Genomic DNA, 20948 nt, shown 5'->3' with positions numbered 1-20948 from the left:
ATCTGTATTTCCAACAACCTTTAGTGGAAAGGTGATCTGCACTCATCAACACTGTTACATCTGCAGCCCCCAAAGAGCAAGCTGTGACAGAGGGTACATGGTTATATAGCCTGTCTTGGAATGTAAGCACATCTACCTGTAGACCAAATCCTTGTAAATGGGCACAAAAAAATCATGATGCCTATGCCTTCAAACACCAAAGGATGAAGATGAACACTGTCTCCAGAGCCACTGCAGAGGTGCCCTGTGCTGATATGGCTACTACTGATGACCACTGCTCACGTGCACATCCCAGGTCCAGCCAAGGTCATAAACTTAAGCATATTTATACCTCTTGGTAAGAATGGAGCTGTAATTGTATTTTGGGTGTTTTTTGCCTTCCTCAATTTCTGCCAGTGCTGCTTGTTTGCCACAGCGTAACCCATGGCATATTTTATAGGTTTTCAACCTTTGCACACAACAGATTAGAAAGAAAGTCAATTATGCATAAGATAGAAAGATTTATGTAAATATAAAACCAATATAATGTATTATTTACATACAGCCTGTACTTACCCTAAGTAACTTCTGAAGAAACCTGGGCTATCACAAACAGCTCGTGCACCATTTCTGAGCCCTACTCCAGAAAAGAGGGGAGGATTCCGGCTACCTTAAATCAGTGCTAATATTTTCTAGATGAGAGCATATTTGTATAAGAGCATAACTCAACATAACGCGGATGGACAACAAGCAGGATAAATCTCTATCATTTATTACATTTGCTGAGCGATCAAAGGTGTCTAACTAGATATTTTTCCTCATTGGTTGTTTGCATTAGATATGCAAATCTCCTTTCTTGCAGAGCCATTTCTGAATATATTTCCGAGGCTATTGATGTCCATTACTTCACTTAAATATAGATCAGAAATACTGACAAATATTTTCATTCAAAGAGTTTGATCATTTTCAGATTACTCTCCATGCTAGTAATTAACCTCAGTCAACACCCTTCCATAGCACTTTCAAACACAGTTCCTAGCAAACATAAAGTTTCATAAATATGTACTAAATAACCTTAAAGCCCTTTATGAATAATTATGAGTTTTTAAGTTTTTGTGAATCTGCATATTAATTCCACGCCATAAATAATACATGAAGCAAAAATCCAGCTTGTTTGGTGTCTGGGGACAGAGAAAGAAAAGGAGGGGATAATTATCAGTTTAATGTGGGAAAATACTTAACCTAAAAGATTATCTTCAAAACTGATGACTTTATAGGTTTGTATATACGTGTGTATAAATACACACACATATATGTGTGTATATATATATGCATATATATATATATAAAAATATATATGTATGAAGATAGATATGTCTGCAGACACACATCCTGTCTGAGATAGCTTTCATTTGAGGCGTGCTACAACTCTGTCTCCTCTGTGCCATGCTGAGCTCTTCAAGTGCAAAGCGATGTGATGAGCTCAGCCTCCACACAGCCCCTCTTTCTATAAACGTATGTTCCCCCAAAGGTAGAAAATTAATGAGAGGCTGCTGACTAAAATTACTACATTTTGCCTTCTGTGGGACATTATGGATTTAAAAGATAAGCAAGAGTGCAGCAAGTCCAAAAACAATTTCATTTCGTTAATCCTTTAAGTGCCTCGGGATGAGCAGCCCATGTCCAGCAAAGGTGATGCTGCTGCGTGCCTATTGCACAGCAGTACTTGCACACTCTGCTTCTCAGCTCCACATGGAAGGCATCCAGTGGTGTGGGATGATGTATGGCTGAATGGTCTTAAGCTGACACTTCCTGGATGCTCGCTGACAGTAATAGGAAACGTAAGCGGTGTGCAGAGGCAGCTTGTAGGTAAATCAGGGAGCGTGTATAGGATTTTTCCTCTTTATTCCATACAGCTTACAGCAAAGAAAAGGCATTTTCTGTTCAAATGTCTTTGAACAAAACAAAGTGGAAACTATTATGTTTCAAAACCAGAACCCAAAAACATACTCGATGTTTGCCTTTGTCAAAGGAGTACAACGGTTTATAGTTTGGGAAGAAAATCATTGCATTCCAATTTTATATTTTTTCAATAAGGAACTCTATTTATTTTTTACATATTAATCCACATACATAATGAAAATAGATTTCACTTCTCATATTAAGTCCTTCAGATCTATTTCACTTCCTGGTCATGCTCAGTGCTTGGCTAGGAGAATAAAAGGCAGTATTTCAAATAATAGCAACTCAATAGCAAACCTGCTCTCTTGGTTTTAATGCAGAAAGAAGAAAAGACACAGCAAATTTGTGGAAGAATCTTCAGAGATGGGAGCACTCCCTTGTTCTGTCTCCATTTACCAGCCCTGCAGCTTTACTGGAGCAGTACTGGTGGTACGGGGGTGCTGCCAGGAGCAGGGTGAGGGGCTGGGGATAGGATCCCACTAAGGAGCTGAATCCAAAGCTCAACTTAAAACTGCTCAGAAAGATTCCAGGGGGGGGGTGAGGGGCTCCTTGAGGTGTCGGCAGCGCCGTCTCGTCATGGCAGCCTGCTAATTAACCGTGATGGGTTTAAAGCCTCAGCTGCAAACGGCTCTTGGAGAAACGGATGGAGCACTCAGGTTTGTTTTGTATCCTAAAGGGGACACAGAGTTGAAAGAATTGTTGCAAATCGGCGTTATTTTGCATCTGTTTGCTTTGTGTACCGTTTGTTAGGAATTTATTATGTGAATATTTTCAGTATGCAGGAAAAAAAAAAAAAAAAAAGAAAAAGAAAAAGAAAAAGAAAAAAGAAAAAAAAACAGTAAAAACCCTTTAAAATATCAAATTGTGGCTGCTGTGCCTCGTGGAAAAGTAGAGATTCTCATTTGGGAGTTGCGCTGTGTGGATGCAGACCTGTTGATGAGTGGTTTAAGCTAATTCTCTTACATCCCGGATGCACAAATCCATAAACTTCAGTAAGAACTCAGCTGCAGCCGATGTTATTGGTCGAACTGTTTTCATCTCAAGCCCATTCTGAATCCCCAACAAAAATAACAGGCCAGATGCCCAGACAGCAGCTAGAGACCCTCATTAGGCATCATTTGCATCCTATTAACCACTGAGCTGTGGGTCATTCGCTGCCTGTCAACCATTCAAGTCATTCCTTTTGTGTTAATTAGTAGAGAAATAAGGAGTTAATGAAGATCTTATGATCTGTGATGATTCATCTTTGTTGTTTCAAACGAATCCCTGCTCTCCCAGCACTCCAATGAGCTCTTGCACACCGAATAATAGAGGAATAGTGGAGGGAGCTTAGGGCAGCCTTTGGAGTGCCATTCTCTGGGGACCTTTTGCATGGTGGGCTTTGTTAGCTAAAGATTAGAAGGAGTTAATTGCTTCAAGATTGCTCGCAGATTAGGTTACATGGTGGGTTGTATCTATGTAAGCATATGTCAGGTCTAGTTAAAAGATAGTAGATGCTTATTTTAATAAAATTAAGAAAGGAAGAATTAATTTGTCATTATGGTAGAAACCTTATTTCTACTCTTCATTTGAGTGCTTTCAGATAAATACAGTTTCCCTCTCATTTTCCTGCTCGAAATGAGAATGCTGGGCAGGAGGGCTCCCAGGCTGGATCCCAGTTTTCCTGCCCATTCCAGGGATAGCGCAGCATGGCTGTAGAAAGACACAGGTGGAAAACCCAAATCAACAAACAAACAAGCAGTATGAACAGCTCTGAGATTTCCTCGAGGTTTAGGAAGAATCGATTCCTTCTTCCACACCAGTTATGGTGTATGCATTTTCACAGCTGACAAGCTGACTACAAAATCCATAACGGGGGTGATGAAACATGCACAGACCTTCATGGCCTGGCTATTTGAAAAGAAACCAGAAGTGAAATATCTTTGTCTGTAAACCAAAGTAGGTTGTGAAGGAGCACCTTCTTGCTGTAGAGAGTTGCTGCTCTTCTTACCATGGTGGCAATAACTTCCAGAAAGCCGAGCTCCAGCTATTGGCCTGCTGCAGAAGGTCTGTGTCACCACTGCTCCTCCTCCTCCTTCTGGCTGGATTTATGAATGGCACCAAGTTCTCCTAAGAGGCCAACATCTTCTTTCTATTGAAAGTAATGAAACAAAATAATCTCCAAACTGAAATTAATTATTTAGGTTTGCCAAATATTGGGAAGGTTTTTATTTAGACTTTATTTTTCTTTTTTTCTGCCTGTACATTTATTGGATGGAAAATTAATAATAATTATTAATATTCAGCTCTGTACTAAAGTGTCTATAAACACTGAGGTGGTTTAGCAAGGAAGAACAGCCTAAAAGAGAGCCAAAAATCTGTGCAAGGTAAAAAAGGCACTTCTCACTCAGCTCTGCTTTAGCTCTCTCAAATGGTGAAAAAGCAGCTCCTTTCTTTTTCTGTGATGGGATGCCTTGCCAATTGCAAAGATCTATATGGCGGGGAAAAAGAAAGCTTTTACATCTTATTGTGAAAACTGTTTATAATTCACGTTTCCGTGATGGTAAACAGAAGCTCAGTGTACCCCCTTGGCTTGTACAGAGGTTTTGCACTGCCCAGCTGGTCAGTAAAGATGGAGAAGATGCTGTGATGTGTGCATGGATGCTGGGATGCTGTACAAGATGCTGGGCCTCATGGCAATGCCAAGCTGTGACGATGTTGGTGCTGGGATCCTGCTGTCACTTGAAAAGGAGTGCAGACAGTGCTGTTCCAGGCAGAACCACATACCCAGTGACAGAAGGATCATTGTAGCATTTACTAAATGACTGCTTGGATGATTCATTAAAATCCCTCTCCACTTTAATTGCTCTAAATGAGGATACTATTCATACTGTTTTGATGTTAAAGGGAAAACACCCTACCCTGCCATGATGCGTGCTCACCAGAGGAAAAATGAGAGACCAGCACAAGAGGTGAGGAAAGAGGTGTGACTGTGAGGGAGAGGGAACGGGGATGTAATTGGAGGCACTGCAGAGGCACTGGGAGATAGGCTGGGAGTGGAGTCCCAGCCTGCACTGCCCAGGTCCCATTCAAAAAGCATTATGCCTAAGGAACTGCAGGCAGGACCAGTCCTCCAGCAGCTGCTTAAGCCCAACCCAGGTTTCAGTGGTAGCAGTGGCAGCCATAGGGGTTTTTTTTCCAACATCAATCAGGAGACAGATTTTTCATGGGGGCAGGAGGGAGGGGAGCAAGATAGAGAGGGAGAAGAGGAAAAAAAATAAGCAGAAGTAATTTATTCGGGATCTTTGAGAGGATAATAGCCAATTATTTGTTTATAACACTGGTTAAATTTTCATTAGGCAGATTAATGGAATATCATGTACTGTCAACATTGGACTGAGGGGTGGTCTGTAAGAGATAAACGGGCAAACAGTCGGTGTGTCTCCCTGAGTAAATTAGTTTTTGCTTTCCTGTTTTTCATATGAAAATGGAAAGGTGGACAAGGTGGTGCATTTTAAAACAGGTCTCAAGATGGACCAAATCAGTTAAATATGAAAGCAATTCCGGTAATAAATACATTATAATAACTTAGCATCGTGCCTATCATTTTGATTTCATGAAAGTCTGGGATAATGTAGATTTTTAACCTGCTCTCTTAATACACATTTCCTCTTCCTGAACTTCAGCGTTTCTTGCTGTGAGGTGAAAGCATATTACTTTTTTTTGCCTGATTTTTCTGTGTAATCTGTTCGGTATTACAGCTGGTAAGTGCTAGAGGCTCACAGCTCTTTCTTGTGAATTCTGGTATTATCATCCTGGATAGCATGAACAGTCCCCTGTAAGTACTGTATTATCAGCATCACAACCCCTGAGTGGTTATGGTTGCATATCGTGCTCTTTTGAAGTCAGAATATTTCTACAACACTAAACGTATTAGCCTGGGATTTTCAGACAAGCCACAGAGAGGCAGACACCCAAATTTCAGCTGGAGTTGGGCCCAGACATCCACTTAACCTCTTTGAAAATCTCGAGTCCTCTTGCCCAAGAGTAAAGCCAAGTGGATGCCTCCTCAGTCTCACCACCAGCAGTGGCACAGCCCAAGCAGATGGGAAGAAGTCTTCCCCAGCGAGCCCAGGGCTCTGTAAGACAATATGAAGTGTAAAGAGCCCAGATGCATTCCATCCAGGCTTAGCCACTAATGATTATAGAACGGTGAAAAGGCTTCTTGCCATGGGGAATAGAAAAAACATTTATTTCTGATAGATGACTATGGTAGTGCCTTGATGGAGTCTGCTAGGTACAGACACAATGCTAATAAATATCCTTAGGCATGACATGGGGATGACTCAAATATACAAGTTACCCTGAGTTCATCAGAACATCTGTAAAGGAAACATAGCTGAGCATTAAGTAACAGTTCACAGCACCAACCCAAAACAACGCTGCTTGGTTTTGTTGTTTCAGCCTTTTTCAAAATCCCCCTCCCATACAATTTGTAGACTTACCCTTGGAAGTCAGTGTTCTTTATTTCCGCTAGCCAGCAGGCTCAGTGCACTCTTCTGCTGCTGCAGAACACAGTACTTTGCCAAATGCCAGTATTTGCACAGGCTGCTCAGACAAGCGGTGGAGTCCCCAGCCCTGGAAGTGTTCAAGAGTCGTGGAGATGAGGGATGTATGTGGTCAGTGGGCATGGTGGGGATGGGCTGGTGGTTGGACGTCTTTATGTGATTCTTGAGATGTCTTTAATAACCTAATGATTCTGTAATTCTAACGTATGATAGAATTTTTTTTCCCAAGTAAGAGATGTTAATTAACACATGTAAGGTGTTTCTGGTCTATAAAAAAAAACTTGTGTATTATTGATGGCTTTAACTTTAATTCTCCTCCTGATATTCTACCAGTCCTGTTTTCAAAGGAACCAGGAGTTTAGTTTCTGAGAATCATATATGGGGCTTTGCTTGCTGTACAGACGCAGTCACCCAGTCCTGCAGGGAGCTCCGACATACAGGGATGGTTTTCACTTTGAATGGAGACGAAGGTCAAAGCTGTGACATTGGAATTTCATTTAAAAAATGTTTTGTTTTTAAGACTGCAAAATGGCCACTTTAAAACATTCCACTTTGATCATGCCAGAATGTTATAAGAAAAGCAGACATATTTTAAATCGTACAGACATATTTCAGATTGTACAGTTAAAGATGAAATGGTCTGAAGAAATTGAACTGAAGCAAAATAAAACCAGAGTATTCAGTGAAACATTCCCCCCGAATCTGAGCCTGTTTTTATCAAACTAAACTTTTAAAATCTCAGTATTGATGGAAAAGCATTTTATGATTGGAAAGTCCCCCTGGAAAAAAAAAGTCAGTAAAAGTTATTGGATCATTGGGTTCACCGTGCTGAAAAACACACACTATGAAGAAGCTTTTTTTTCTGATATAACTATACTCTCTACTAGAATCCATTCATTTCAAGGATTCTTATATCCCGTCCATTACATCTGTATAAAGGCAGCATAAATGAGATCAAAACAAATCCCTGGCAGTGATGATCTATGAACTATGCTGAATGCTGTCCTGAAGTTCGTTGTCTATTTTTATTCTATTGTTTTTTATTTTAAGTTGTTGCAGCGGTGTTGGATCTGTGCTGGCATCTTCAAGGAGTTGTTAGAATGTCTGTTAGCAAAGTTATGGACATCTGTAATGGATGGGATTATCTCTACTACTCATCAGTGCAGAAAGAATAGCACTAATAACGCAAGTAAATTCTCGTCTTGCAGATGTTTTTCTGTTTCATCTTGGAAGTGAATCTGTTCACTCATAAATCTTGCTTTGGCTCTAAAAAAAAAAGAAAGAAAGAGAAAAGGAAAAGAAAGAAAAAAAGAAATAAGGAAAAATTAGTATTTTAGCAAGTCCTCTCCATGGAATGACATTCCTCATTTTCAGCATAAATGAAATGCTGCAAGAACTGATGGGCTCTATTCTCCTGATATGTATTTATAGGATATGTGAATTCTGGAGAATAAAAAGAAATAATGTATACTTAATTTCCAATACTGTGGAGTATGAAATCCACCCCACAAACAATTCCCAAGGGGCAGAACAGCAGCCAGCAAAGGTGTTGCTCTTAAACTGTTGCCACAAACTCTGTTATCGAGCTGAAGAAAACGTTCACCAAGAAAGGGACTGATTCTCTCCCCGCATTCTCCTGCAGCCTCTCTTTCTGCAAATGAAAGATACATGTGTGTACGTGGAAGTGTCTGTTCTCCTAACAAATAGCCCGTCTGATAAGTTCTTAACAGTTTTCTGAAATATTTCTGTTTCCTTTCCTTGCTGTGAGCCAGACCTCTCTCGCAGGCAGAGGGATATAATTAACAAAAGCATCAAAGTAGACATATTTTTAGCAAGTATACCTCATTTCCACAGTGTTCTTCCAAAACCTTCAGTTTTCCAAAAAAATAATCCCACCCACTTGTCCATAAGGATGAGCCAAAACGTGAGATTCAATTGGCACATGTAGATATCTGCCATTTTAGGGGATGAAAAGTTTCCACCTCCCTGAATGAGCAGGTCTGCTTTAACTGAAAAACTAATGAAGTTTGACCCTCTATTAACTACAAGAGGAGATTCAGTTTAGTTTTTGGGGTTTTTTGATCACGTTAATGCAATATATCTACCACATAGGGAGATTAGTGTCCACATTTCAATACAGTGGTTAAAATGAGGTAATCTCTACACCATTTTGGGATTAGTGATTCTACTGAAGCCCTACCTCTTTCCTGGGATGTAATTTTCTGTTTGCAGACAATCAGCATTAGTGCCCCTTACCTGCAGAACTCAACATAACCAGAAGGAAACTGTGCAGACTTTTAGAGGAGACTAAATAGAGAGGCCACCAAATTCCAGTAAGGAACAGTTGTGTTTGGACCCTTATCATTCTTAAATCCCTCTGGAAATCCCAGCATTGATTTGAGCTAAATAGTCAAATGAGAATAAAGTCATTCCCTGGTGACTTCCCAAATACTTTCTTTCTGAAACAGCCTTGTGAGATCTCTTGGCACGCTATTACACATTACTTTCATTTAGAAGACCTGATAGCATCCTGAGACTCACAGATACGATCTCTGCTTCCAGTTATATTCAAGCCTCTGATGGCAAAATTTGGCCAACTCCGTTTTAAATACAACACCTAGAATGTTAACAGAATATGTTTCACGTGCCTGGTAAAGTGGCTGCTTTTTATTTCAAAGCCATTGACTTCAAAGGCTGCTTGGATTGTGTGTGCGTGTGTGTTTTCTTTTAAAAATCTTCATACTGTTTCTGTCTTTTTTTTTTCTCACTATCAAATAGATCATTACATTTTCAACACTTAAGGACAAAAATTCTTCCCTCAGATCTGCACGGCAGATCTTGACAGTAATATTCAGCTCTTCCCCACATGCAGGGAACTCCCGTTGACATCAAGAAGAGAACTGGAGACATGTATAGGTAGGCCTAAGAAGAATGCTGCGACCGGGACCTTCCAAGGACAGGTGGGAAATCTGACCCTGTTTTCCAAATACCTTGGGGTTTCGGTGCCAAGTTTCCTCCATGTTTTTGGAATCTGCTCTTTAGGAGTCACTGAACATCCATTTCCTGAACACAACTGCACTCAGAATTTCAGGCACAGTGCTCAGGGCCATGTGGATAATCCATGCTCTGACTCATGTGCTGCTCCATTGCTGCCAGGCTTGTCTCTGAAAGCATGGCCACAAGATGAATAAGCGATAAGCCTTGTCACCAATTGCTTGTGCATTTAGAAGCAACCACATCTTTGCACTTGTTTTCCTTATCTTAATGGCGTGCTTCCTTAACGTGCCCTTTGTTAATGCTGTGCTGAACATCTTCCATGAACCTTGGCATCAGGAATTTTGTATTTGGAGTTGTTCATTCCTATTCCACAAACTTATTAATAATATGAACTCCATAACAAGTAGCAGCTGATGGCCAAGGGAACTGACTTATTGTTTTTCCTGGGCTTTTGCTGGGGGGTTTCACTTCAGCTCTGTTAATGTTAAGGAAGTACTGTTGTGGTAAGAGAAACTTGGTTGCTCATTGCAGTTCAAAGTGTTAGAAGGTTGGTGGCTGATATCCATCAACATGTAAGGCTTTCTTTCATTCCTCTGCCAATTTTTACTGTAAATGCATTCTCAGTACTTTTCTAAGCATCTTCTTTTCCATATTATCAAACATTTTAAACAACATAGCTGCCAGAAAAGCCTGGTCTGAATAGGAATAGAGGTCATGGTAAAATATCTTCCCCAGAATCCAGCTACCATGAAGAAGGATTAGCCATTAAATGGGCACGTTAAAAAATAATGCTATTAGGCTTGATTTGTTCCTTCAGTTCTCATTTCAGTCTTCCATTGAGTATGTTTAATGAGTAGCACAAGGCAGGTGAATAAGTTAAATAAGGTAAATAAGGCCCCAGTTAACTTAACTGGTTATGTGATTAATTCTTTGCTCTAGCTATTTTCCTCGTGTGGGAGTGTTTGTATGTGTTAGGAAATGTATATCCAAAACCAGTGGTTCAGTTATTTAAAGATGTAAGGTTTTTATTTATACAAATGTTCTCCTGTTGTCAAATAGTGCAGCTTAAAGGGAAACTTACTGCAAGCAAAATTCAGACCAAGATCCAGGATGATGGAGAAGCTGTCCTTAAATACCCAGAATCTAAACCATACCCCTTGTGGGTGATAGAGGGAGAAATGGTGATGTGTAACTCAGCCACTTCAGGTGAAGGTGTTTTCCTGCCTTTTCCTGGATAGTGTGAAGGTTAATGATAACGTGTGGCCTTCCAAGAGTGTCTGAAAGGAACATTTGACCTACAGCAAGGAAACATTTCTCCAAGCTTGAGAAATTGTGCATACAAAAGAAGCACATTCCTGCCCTGCAAATCAGTGTATGTCTTTCAGCAGAGACTAGTTTGAATTCCAAATTTCTCACAATGCCCAATGATCTGTTTACACAGAAGCTTTCAAAACATTAGTAGCAAAAAGCCTGACCTGACAGGTTTTTCCTTCAAATTAGGGGAATTACTTGGAACGGTGTCTCTGTCTTCACCCACAGCCTTTGTTTTCTGAGAGAGCTTAATACAAGTTAACACGGGAGATTGACATTTCCTTATACTTCAGATCTGACATGAAAACCTACCTAAACTTTGCATCCTTAATCTCCAGGAACAGCAGAAACAAAGAGTTACGTCTGATATTGCTGCTGGATAAGTGCTGCTGAACGGTGCTGACACTTGCTAGAGTTAATACCCAGCTCTCTCCAGATACATGGACAATAGAGGGTTACTGGGGGAGCTTGACCTGCCTGTGGATGCAGGGCTGCTCTACACAGAGCTGAGGGAAGGGACGCCTGCAGGGGTGTGCAGCCTGATACCCACAGCCAGCATGGGGAAGCCATTCTCCCAGGTTATCATTCCCTTTTTGTATTTTAATTTTGGAACCTATGTGTATTATTTCTGTTATTGCTGTTGCCTGTTGCAACTGTTCAGCAACACCCACCCACCAGGGCTTTACGATCAAATGGAAAACTAAATAAATCAGTGTATTACTGCTGAAGGATTAAAACTATTTCCAGCAGAGGAATGCCCTCTCACTGTGCATCTGCTGAGGGTGACTCTGCTATCCTTTAGGGCATCCTGTAGGTGCAGTAATTAGTACCATCTGTATCTGGCACCAGCTGCAGTGGCTTCAGCACTGGAAGCTTCAGAATGCAACCCCATGGGGTGAGATGGGCATAGGGATGAAGGAGCAGGACGTGTGTTGGGATGCCCGTGTGCCCTGTGTGATGGAAAACCAGAGTGAGAGGGGGGATGTGGCCACACTACCATACCACATTAAAAGGTTCACTTTCATCACTATGAATGCACAAAATGCTGTTCCTGGTGTTGTTGTTTCCTGCATTCATTTATATTTTAAGGCTGTTGTGAAGCAGGCTGATAACTACTTGGAGTTCTTGAATCGTTCTTGAATCATAGCAGAAATAAAATATGGCAGGACTCTCTCAGCTTGGTCCGATGCTATCTGCCTTTGTACAGCTGGTACTGCATTTTCATTCTGCAGCCAAGTGTCTGAGGTCAGAGAGTGCCTTCCTCTTTGTCTGGTCTCTATTAACTCTCCCTGGAAAAAGTTGTCCTCTAACAGATTTTTCCCCAGCATGTCTTCTTGAGACTGATCCTTTATATTTCACAGAGCCAAGCTGATACAGCTTTTGAATGAACTTGCTGCTATTTGCTCTCGCTCTCTCCCTTTCCCAGCTGGTAAGTGTTAACTCACATTGCCTTCACTTGCAGGTTTTCATTTCTTATTCCTGGGAAGTACATTTTCACATAGAGCAAAAAGAAATCCCAAAACCGTAAGTCATAGCAAAACCATTTAAACGCAGATGTAGCCGTTTTATGGTTGTTGCTATGACAGTTTGGCAAAAGGTTATGCATACTGTGAAACCTATCTTCCAAGAAGAGAGATGTCCATACATTAGCAAAGCAGGAAGGCAGAATCCAGCCTCAGCCATGCTGCTTATTTGGGAAGGAAAGTGAAAACATGGAAGGAAGCACTGCTTATCCCAGTGGTTCTTCCCTTACAGCAGCAGCTGGAGCTGGAGCTCAGTGGAATAATAGATACAGAAGGTTGGTTGTCAGAATAGGAACATGAGGAGGAGATACTTCTAATCTGTGTAATGCCATGCATGTTTTAGCTCTTAGTGTAGCCATGGACATGTTTTAAAAACACTTTTTATATCTCCTAGCACTCCTATTCACTAGGAGTAAATCTGTATTTAGTGTACATGAAGTAAGACCTGCATGTTAACTCATTGCCTAACATGATATATTTCTCACTGTGAATAAAGCCCAAGAAGAGTCGAAGGTCACATTCAGAGTTCCTAGGGAAGCATCATTAACATCCCAAGAAGTGTTCACTGAAAATCACGAACTCACCAACAACACAAAATCCTACAAAAGGGTCACAAAACTAGAGTAATTGTGCTTGCTCCAAGCTCATTACAGTGAATGCATGTAGCTTAATTAATTTGATGCTTGGGGAACAAGACTATTAATTTCTTTCTCTTAAAATGAATTCACATTAAATCTTGTCTTGACATGAATTTTGTTAAAAGTTAAATCAATTTTAACCATAATAACATCGAAAATATGATTTGGAAACAAAGTAAATATTTGGTTAATTTTTTAAAGATTCCTTGGGGGATCTTCACTGGATATAAAGTTATCACAGAATGATAGAATCACAGGATGGCTTAGATTGGAAGGGACCTTAAAGCCCATCCAGATCCAAACCCTGCCATGGGTTGGGTGCCCTCAGCAGATCAGCTGCCCAGGGCCCATCCAACCTGGCCTTGAACACCTCTAAGAATTGGGCATCCACAGCTGTTCTAGCTATTATTCACAGTATAGAAAATATTTTAATGTCAATGATAAATTTATTTTTAAACTGAGTTATTCTAGGGCTGAATTTGGCACAGCAAGGTTTAAGATGTTCTTAACACAATCAGAATATCACAAGTCTTTTTTTAGCAATATTCATCTCACAAATGAACAATTTTGATACAGTGGGTTTTATAATTACTTTGTACATTTCATATACTGTGCACAAAAGACTCAAATGCAGTATTTTCTTTGATAGCCTATTATGCCTGACATGGATTCCCTATCACATCTTGTTAGGGAAATTTATCTTATGTGGGAGATTTTCAAATTACACTTGCAAAATATACAAACACCAAATGAGTTTGTAGCTTAAAAATAAAACTAAGGAATGCAAGTTTAAAGGCAATTACAAGCATTTTTGAACAGCATTTGACAGTAATGCAGGATATTAAAACTCGAATTAGCCCTCTCCCTTTGAGAACAGCACTGCTTTTCCCCAGTGTGGGGGGGACCACTGTGCTGAGGAAGAGGAAGGGATAGAGGCACTGCTGGTTGCTCACAGTCTGAAGATGCTCCAAAGCTCCCTGTGCACTGGGGGGACCGGGGATATCTTCTTCCCCCTTTCAACTTCCATGGTGTTCACCCTGCTCAGAACAGACGCCATACCCATGAACAGCAGGGTGGGGGTACTGGTACACAGGTGCAGCAGAGCCTGTCCCCCCTGAGTCGCTCACAGCATTGCTCTTTCTAAAGGCAGCATAGCTTCAGGCAAATTGTTTCCAGCCTGTGTTCCCCATGGTTCTGGCTCTATCTGTGTGTTGTAGATACGGTGACTTTGTAGCTTACATTTATCTGCTCTTCCCCAACTCACTCATTACATCAGTGGCTGGGGGAAGTACATTGGTGTTGGGGATGTTGGGAAGCACAGCTGGTAACCAGGCTTCAGCACACCAGGTAGTAAGGCAAGAGTAAGGCTCATTCCCCCTCCTTCTGTCTGGTGGGCTCTAGCAACTCGGGCCATAGAAACACGCAATCATTAAGGTTGGAAAAGACCACTGAAATCATCTAGTCCAACCATCAACCCATCAGCACCATGCCCACTAAACCACATTAATCCATAGAGAAGCCCAGCTGCCAAAAAGTCCTGTATTCCTAACATTCAATCATTGAGGTGCTGTGCTGAGGTGTAGAGTGCTGGAGAAACAGCCGGTACCTGGCCGGATCCATCAGACACTACCACTGCATAAATGTTTACTAACAATAAAGAGCAATAATGAGGTTTTACAACTTCCTGGCTCCTACTCTTGCTGACAGTCCCCCAGGAATAAAGCCACGCAGATTGGACGGGCTCCAGTGGGAAACGCAGTGCAGCTGCTCAGCGGCCGGTCCCACAGTCCGGTACTGCTGCACCAGCCTCTGTGCTGCACAGCTCCACTTTAACACACCCATTTTACAGCTTCTCGTGCTCCAGCTGTCTGAAAGGAAGACATGAAATCAATTTACGCTCTCCCACAATACATGGTGGGCTCACCGTGGCCCTGAGCATCACAGCAGAACCAGAGCTATGGTCTGAAACTCGGTTTTGTGAGAAACTAGGATGCTCCCCCCTCTGTCAGCTCTGTGTAAAACAGATTTCTTCAGAGTTTCCTGCTTGATTTCACCCACTTTTTCTCTAGCACACCACCCTGCAAAATGCTTGCTTTTGTGTTAGGACTCTCACAATGCAGAACACCGTATTTGGGGATGACTTTCACAAAGAGACCCAACACACACATCTCCAGATACCCAACCCCATGCTCCGCTCCCTCATTACATTTCATTTGCAGATAGAAACAGATTTGGAAATGGAATATGGCCCAACATATCTGGGATCATCAGATCCCCTATGCACACCCACATTGGCTTTGCAGAATGAATTTCACCCACAAGCAAGCAAACAAAACCTTCTTCCTGCGACGGAGATGGAATTTTAAGGCTCGAGGGCTGCAGTTCTCTGTCTGATGCCGTGCTATGCCAAGTTGGAGAGCAGAGAAAATTTCTTGCAGCCGAGTTATAAACCCCCTGAAAATAGGTTTTATTATGGAAATGCAAACATGAGCACGGCTATAGCAACATGAAAGGCTCTGCTGTAATAATGCTTAGATCCAACTCTTTGTGCACAATTGGCATAGAAAAGTATTTGATTTTTGTCATTTTTTTGCTAGTACATGTCAGTGTCGCTTCACAGTTGGTCTCAGTTTATAACAAAATGCATAAAAATTGTTAGTAATCCTCATTTATAACTTGGGACTGAGAAGCCCCATCTCAGACATTACTTTTCCTATCAAACATGGCTCAAACAGCTATTGACATTTGGAACAGCCATTCCTGGGAAGAAAGATTTGATGTTCACAGTTAACTAAGCAGTGTGTCTATCGAGTTTAGTGTCTCTCACATGCTGTAAAGCATGAGGCTCATTGACCCAGCCTTGATAATCAGTTTGCTTTAGCTGGAAATAAAAGAGAGAAGCAAGAGAAAGGGGAATCATGGAGATCCTCGGTCTATGATACTCTCCTGCTCTGCAAGCTCAGATGCTCTGCATATTTTCAAAATCCTAAGATTTCCCTAAAAATATCCTCATGTTTATATTTCATGGGGTGTTTTGTGTGTGTGTTTTTTTTTAGGTAAAAAGAAGAGTCTGTGGGGAAAGAAAGAAAAGGATTTCATTATAATCATACAGTCTGCATCATGTGAAGGGAGTCAAGCTCTTATGGGAAGCTGCGATTTGTTCTGATCTGTGGGGGGGGACACAGGCCAACTTCTAATTAGGAAATACATCATTAACAACAAAATAATCAGCTGTCCTCCAACTTCCTAGCACACTGCCTTGAGTCACTCTGCCCCACAGTGCTCAAATAAAACAGTTTCTTTGCTATAGAATATTGGAAAGTAGTTTTTAAGGGACACATTTTGCTTAAATTACTTAAATAAGCAGTTCTGCTAAGTTCTCTCCATTCTGACAGTCAGATTATCAGCGTTCAGCCACGACTTCACCATGGACGCCATCTCTTTCCTTTACCTATTTTCCTGGATCAGATGCATGCATCTCTGTTTCACAGGATCAGACACATCCCTGATGCTCAGCCAGCCTTCCCCTCACTGCTCTGCAGCAACTTTATGCTAATTTATTTTGACTGCAGCGGTCCAGGCACGTTAATGTGCAAAGCATCAGCTTTCCAGAAGTGCTTGAGATAACAGAATACTTAAAGACTGAGTTTGTTTGTTTGTTCTTAATCTAAACATCCCTTCCTCTCATTACCTTAACTGACAAGTGTGTGCAAATTAAATAACTTTTAGTGGGCAGTTTACAGATGAGGTATTTTGGTGCAGGACAAATGCAGTGCATTCTGAAATGCCTTCATAAACTCACCTTTTTAAGATTTCAAATATCTTTCTTTTTTCACCCCCATATACCCCAGGATGAGTCTCCAGCTGGAAAAGACCAGGCAAGTGCCATGTGTTTGTAATACACATAGAACTGTTGGCTCTTCTGCTGCTATTGTGGTGCGCTTGGAGACATTCTGCATCAAATATAAGCCTCTGTAGAGGAACATAAAGTTTAAATGTAAACTTTGTGGTGATATCAGATTGCCCAAGCCAATCTAGATTATCTTTTCATTTCCATGCTCTGCTTCCATAAGAGCTGTCCAGAAAAAACTACCAAATCTTATCCAGTTCTCAAAAATTCACTTATTTGCAGTATTATTAGTCCTATACGTATGCAGTTTGGACAAAGAGGCATTTCTGTCTTTTAGTCTCCCAACCAGAGAGAGAACATCAAAATCCCACATTTTCAGAAGGGAATAATCCTCACTGGGTACAAAGCGCAAAGCTACACTGAAGGCAGGAGTCAGAAATGATTTGCCTCTGGTGGTCACCTGGCCCTCAACCAGCCCCACTCCAAGCTGTTTACAGAGGCTTAGTGGAACTTCCAGCAGTCTTTTCACACATAGATAGTTTGTAATAGTTTGTTGTTTGGGATCCTGGATTGTGTATTCATCAGTTTCCAATGATTTGTTGTGGCAGAACTTAAAGGACTAAAGAGTGATACACTCCAGGCAACTAAATGAGTAACATATTGCTATGAGCAAAGGTATTTTTACCGTTGGTTTTTTGTTTTCTTTTTTACTGACTTTTATGTTTACTCTACAACAGGGACATTTAATGTGAAGGTTCTTTTCCTTATTATTATATTTTTAATTGGAATAACTTGTTATATCAATTATTGAAGCCCCCCAAAGTGAGGTGATAATGTGGAACCTAAGTGGGAAAAGCTTTTTATTTGGTGCTGGAAATTTTGTTTGCTTGTGATCTACAGGGGACCTCCTGTCATGGGCTTTTTTTGTGTGGGGAGGTTTGTTGGCAGTGGTGGTGGTTCTTCCCTCTATTTGATTCATTTCAGTGGTGAATCATTAATTTTTGTGTGAAAACTTTCAATCTAAAATTGCCTCTTTTTTATTCCTAACATTTTCTAGAGCCTGTTTCCTGATTTTTATAGCCTGCTTTATTGCCATTTGCCTAAGAATCTGTCATTTCTTTCTGGTGCTTGTTGGTTGCTGATCACTGCTAATTTATTGCCACTTCCTCATTTTTTCATCCTATTTGTTGACGTAGTTATGACTGGAGATACACGCGCACAGTCACTAACGCAGTTAGGGAACACTTTGCCTTTTGGCTAACCAAAAAAATCCCTTGGAACAATGAATAGATGAAATGTAGAAAGTGTAGCATTTCACAGTTGCCAGAACTTGTGGAATATTTTACATTTCAGTGGAGTCATCTGTTTAACAGCCCCTGTTTTGTTTTGTGTATTACTCTCCCATACATGTGCTTTTGGTTTTGAATCTTTATTGGTTTTGTCCTTTATTTCCACTCTTTCCTTAGTACAGACACATAGGAAATCATAACTGAAATAATATTCATAGTTTGCTGTATGGTGTGAAGGGAAGCAAATGCTCTGTTTCCATCTGAGAAGCAGACAAGGATAAAAAAAAACAACAATAATATCAGACCCAGTGTAGTGATGCTTAAAATGGAAGCGCGATCAAATCTTTATCACTTTTAATAAGAGAATCAGGTTAAGCCTGTGAAGAAAAAAAAAAAGAAGAAAAAAATACAAATATAGCCAGCTGAAATGTTCTTGTTCTGAATTATGATTAAATACTCGAAGATGTTTAACCCAATACTTTGTCAGGTGACGTTTCCCATGAGATTTGAGAGAGTATTTACTTATTCTGTTATTAAGAAATATATCTGGAGGTTTTAAAAGTATGGATCAAATTCTGTTTTATGCAGAGTATTAAATTTATACCACTGGAGCATGAAGTAAAATACAGTCCATGGTTTGTAAACCCTAAAATGTTTTTGGCACTTTGGGAGGAAGTTCAGAACGACTGTTTAAAATCTATTTCCTTTAGGCCACATTGCTGTATCTCATCTGTTGGTGAACATCCACCAGCACTATTAATAGCAAATGCAAATAGATGTTGCAAGATTTTGGCTGGGGGGTCACAAATCCTCAAAAACAGTGATTTTGGAGTTCATAATACCTTTAAGTAGTTGAATAGCTGTACCAAGTTTTTAATCCTGTTTAATGAGGGAAAAAAGAGTTCTTCAGCCATGGGCAGAATCCTGCTGGATGTTGGGGGTAGAGTAAGATTACACATTTACAGTGGGAAATATGGTCAGCAGTCAGCCCTGCCTTGATTGGAGGTGCAGCCAGGACTGAGTCACAGAGCTGACTGAGACAGGATGGAAGGAGAAAGACAACAGGACCTCATCCATATATGCAGGGTAACCTCAGCACTTGTTATCCAAGGGAGAGCAGCCTTACTTGGCTCTTTTTAACTTTAATCGCGGTGTTTCACAGGTGTTTCTCTTGAATTCACAGCCCCTGGAGTCATGTGGTTATGTGAGATTTCCCCATTTTATTGAAGTTTAACTTTCTATGCATGCAGCAGGGCTAGAATTTTGAACATTAAAAGTTGTAGAAGTAGGAGAATAAAATGAAAAGTTTTCAGAACTTGTTATTAGGAAAATAAATAAATAAATAAATAAATAAATAAATGAAAATCAAGGACAAGATTCATTTTGTTCATAGACCAAAGGAGGAAACACTTCTTAAATGCATGGTAGATTCATCCTCACTGGCCTTATAAGAGCACAGTGAAAGCCCAAGGGTGTGAACTGTGGAAGCCAGAAAATACCAGCTACAAAGTGTGCAACCCATCTATGGCATATCTTCTTCCTGCTCATCTGCAATCCTGTCTCCTTTCCACAGGTGCTGTGTGAGGGTATAGCTGGGTTTATTCATCCTCGAAGGCAGACATACAGAGCAAGAAGGGTCGTTGGTTTACTTAGAATGACCACAGTGAAATGCAGCTATCTTGAACTGGTGCCTTGCTCCTCAGCCTTGCAAAATCTCAGCCAACTTTCATATTTCTAAAACAAACCACTGCTTTCCATCGGGCAACCCAATGGGCATCACATTGTCCATAAGGCACCTGGGGGTTCTCTTCCCCATCCCTTCCCTCTTCATCTTGGACTGCACCAAGCACAGCACATGACTGGCACTGTACGTTAATATTAAATGTGCTGAAGGGGAGAAAGCTTATTTAATATTGCTCCAGCATTACAATAGTATGATGGTAAGGTGAGCCTTTTCCAGCTTATAAGATTTGTTGCCAAAGGCATGCTGCCTGTGCATTTAGGGGAACAGAAATCTTTAAAAAATAACCTCTAACAGAGGATCTTATGACAGCCAGCCCCAGCCAGAGCTCTGGATATAGAATGAAGCAGGATATACAGCCTGAGCTTTTCCCTATTTGAAAGCAGGTGTGCATAATTCTGGTTGGCATTTTGGATTCCTGTCTCTCTAAAAAAAAAAAAAAAAAAAATCCTATTAAACCCTTTTAAATATTTCAAAGCATCTGGGCAGATTTGACCATCTCCCTTCAACCCCTCCCCTCCCCCCCCCCCAACTCTTCTTTAAAAGAGAAAAGAAAATTAATAAAACAAAATAAACAAACTAACAAAAAACTCTGAACTCTTCCAAACTCCCTGAGGAAATTAACTACCAAAAAAACCCCCTATGCTAATGGAACATTGAAGTTGTAATGTAAAACCGTAAAAGTCAGGAAATTCAGAGTTAGGACTCCCGTGGTACCTTTAAGTCTGTCACCTCACGCACATGCACTGTGTTAGGGCCCTCAGAAAGGAACAACTGGGCTCAGACAGCATCCCACCAGCTGGGGATGCGGGGTGCTCGTCAGAGCTTCTAGCAGAGGGGATGAATAGATTTCTGTTTCTTTTGTATGTAATTTCTGCATAAGGCCAGTTAACCTCAGGCAGCAGCCACACAAGAGCTGCAGGTTTGTTCAGACAGGAGATTGGGTTCTTGGTAGAGTGATTTGAGAAGAGGGGAAAAAGAAATACAGGAGAGGGGAAAGTGGGGCAGATCTGCACAAGCCATGGCAGATACCTCATTCTGCAGTTCTGTAAAAATAATGTTGTAGCGAGAGCATTTATGAGGAGGATTTATAGGACAATTTTGCAGCCCA

The sequence above is a fragment of the Coturnix japonica genome, chromosome 6, assembly GCF_001577835.2.
Source record: "Coturnix japonica isolate 7356 chromosome 6, Coturnix japonica 2.1, whole genome shotgun sequence".
NCBI lineage: Eukaryota > Metazoa > Chordata > Aves > Galliformes > Phasianidae > Coturnix > Coturnix japonica.
Note: the sequence above shows the minus strand (reverse complement) of the source record.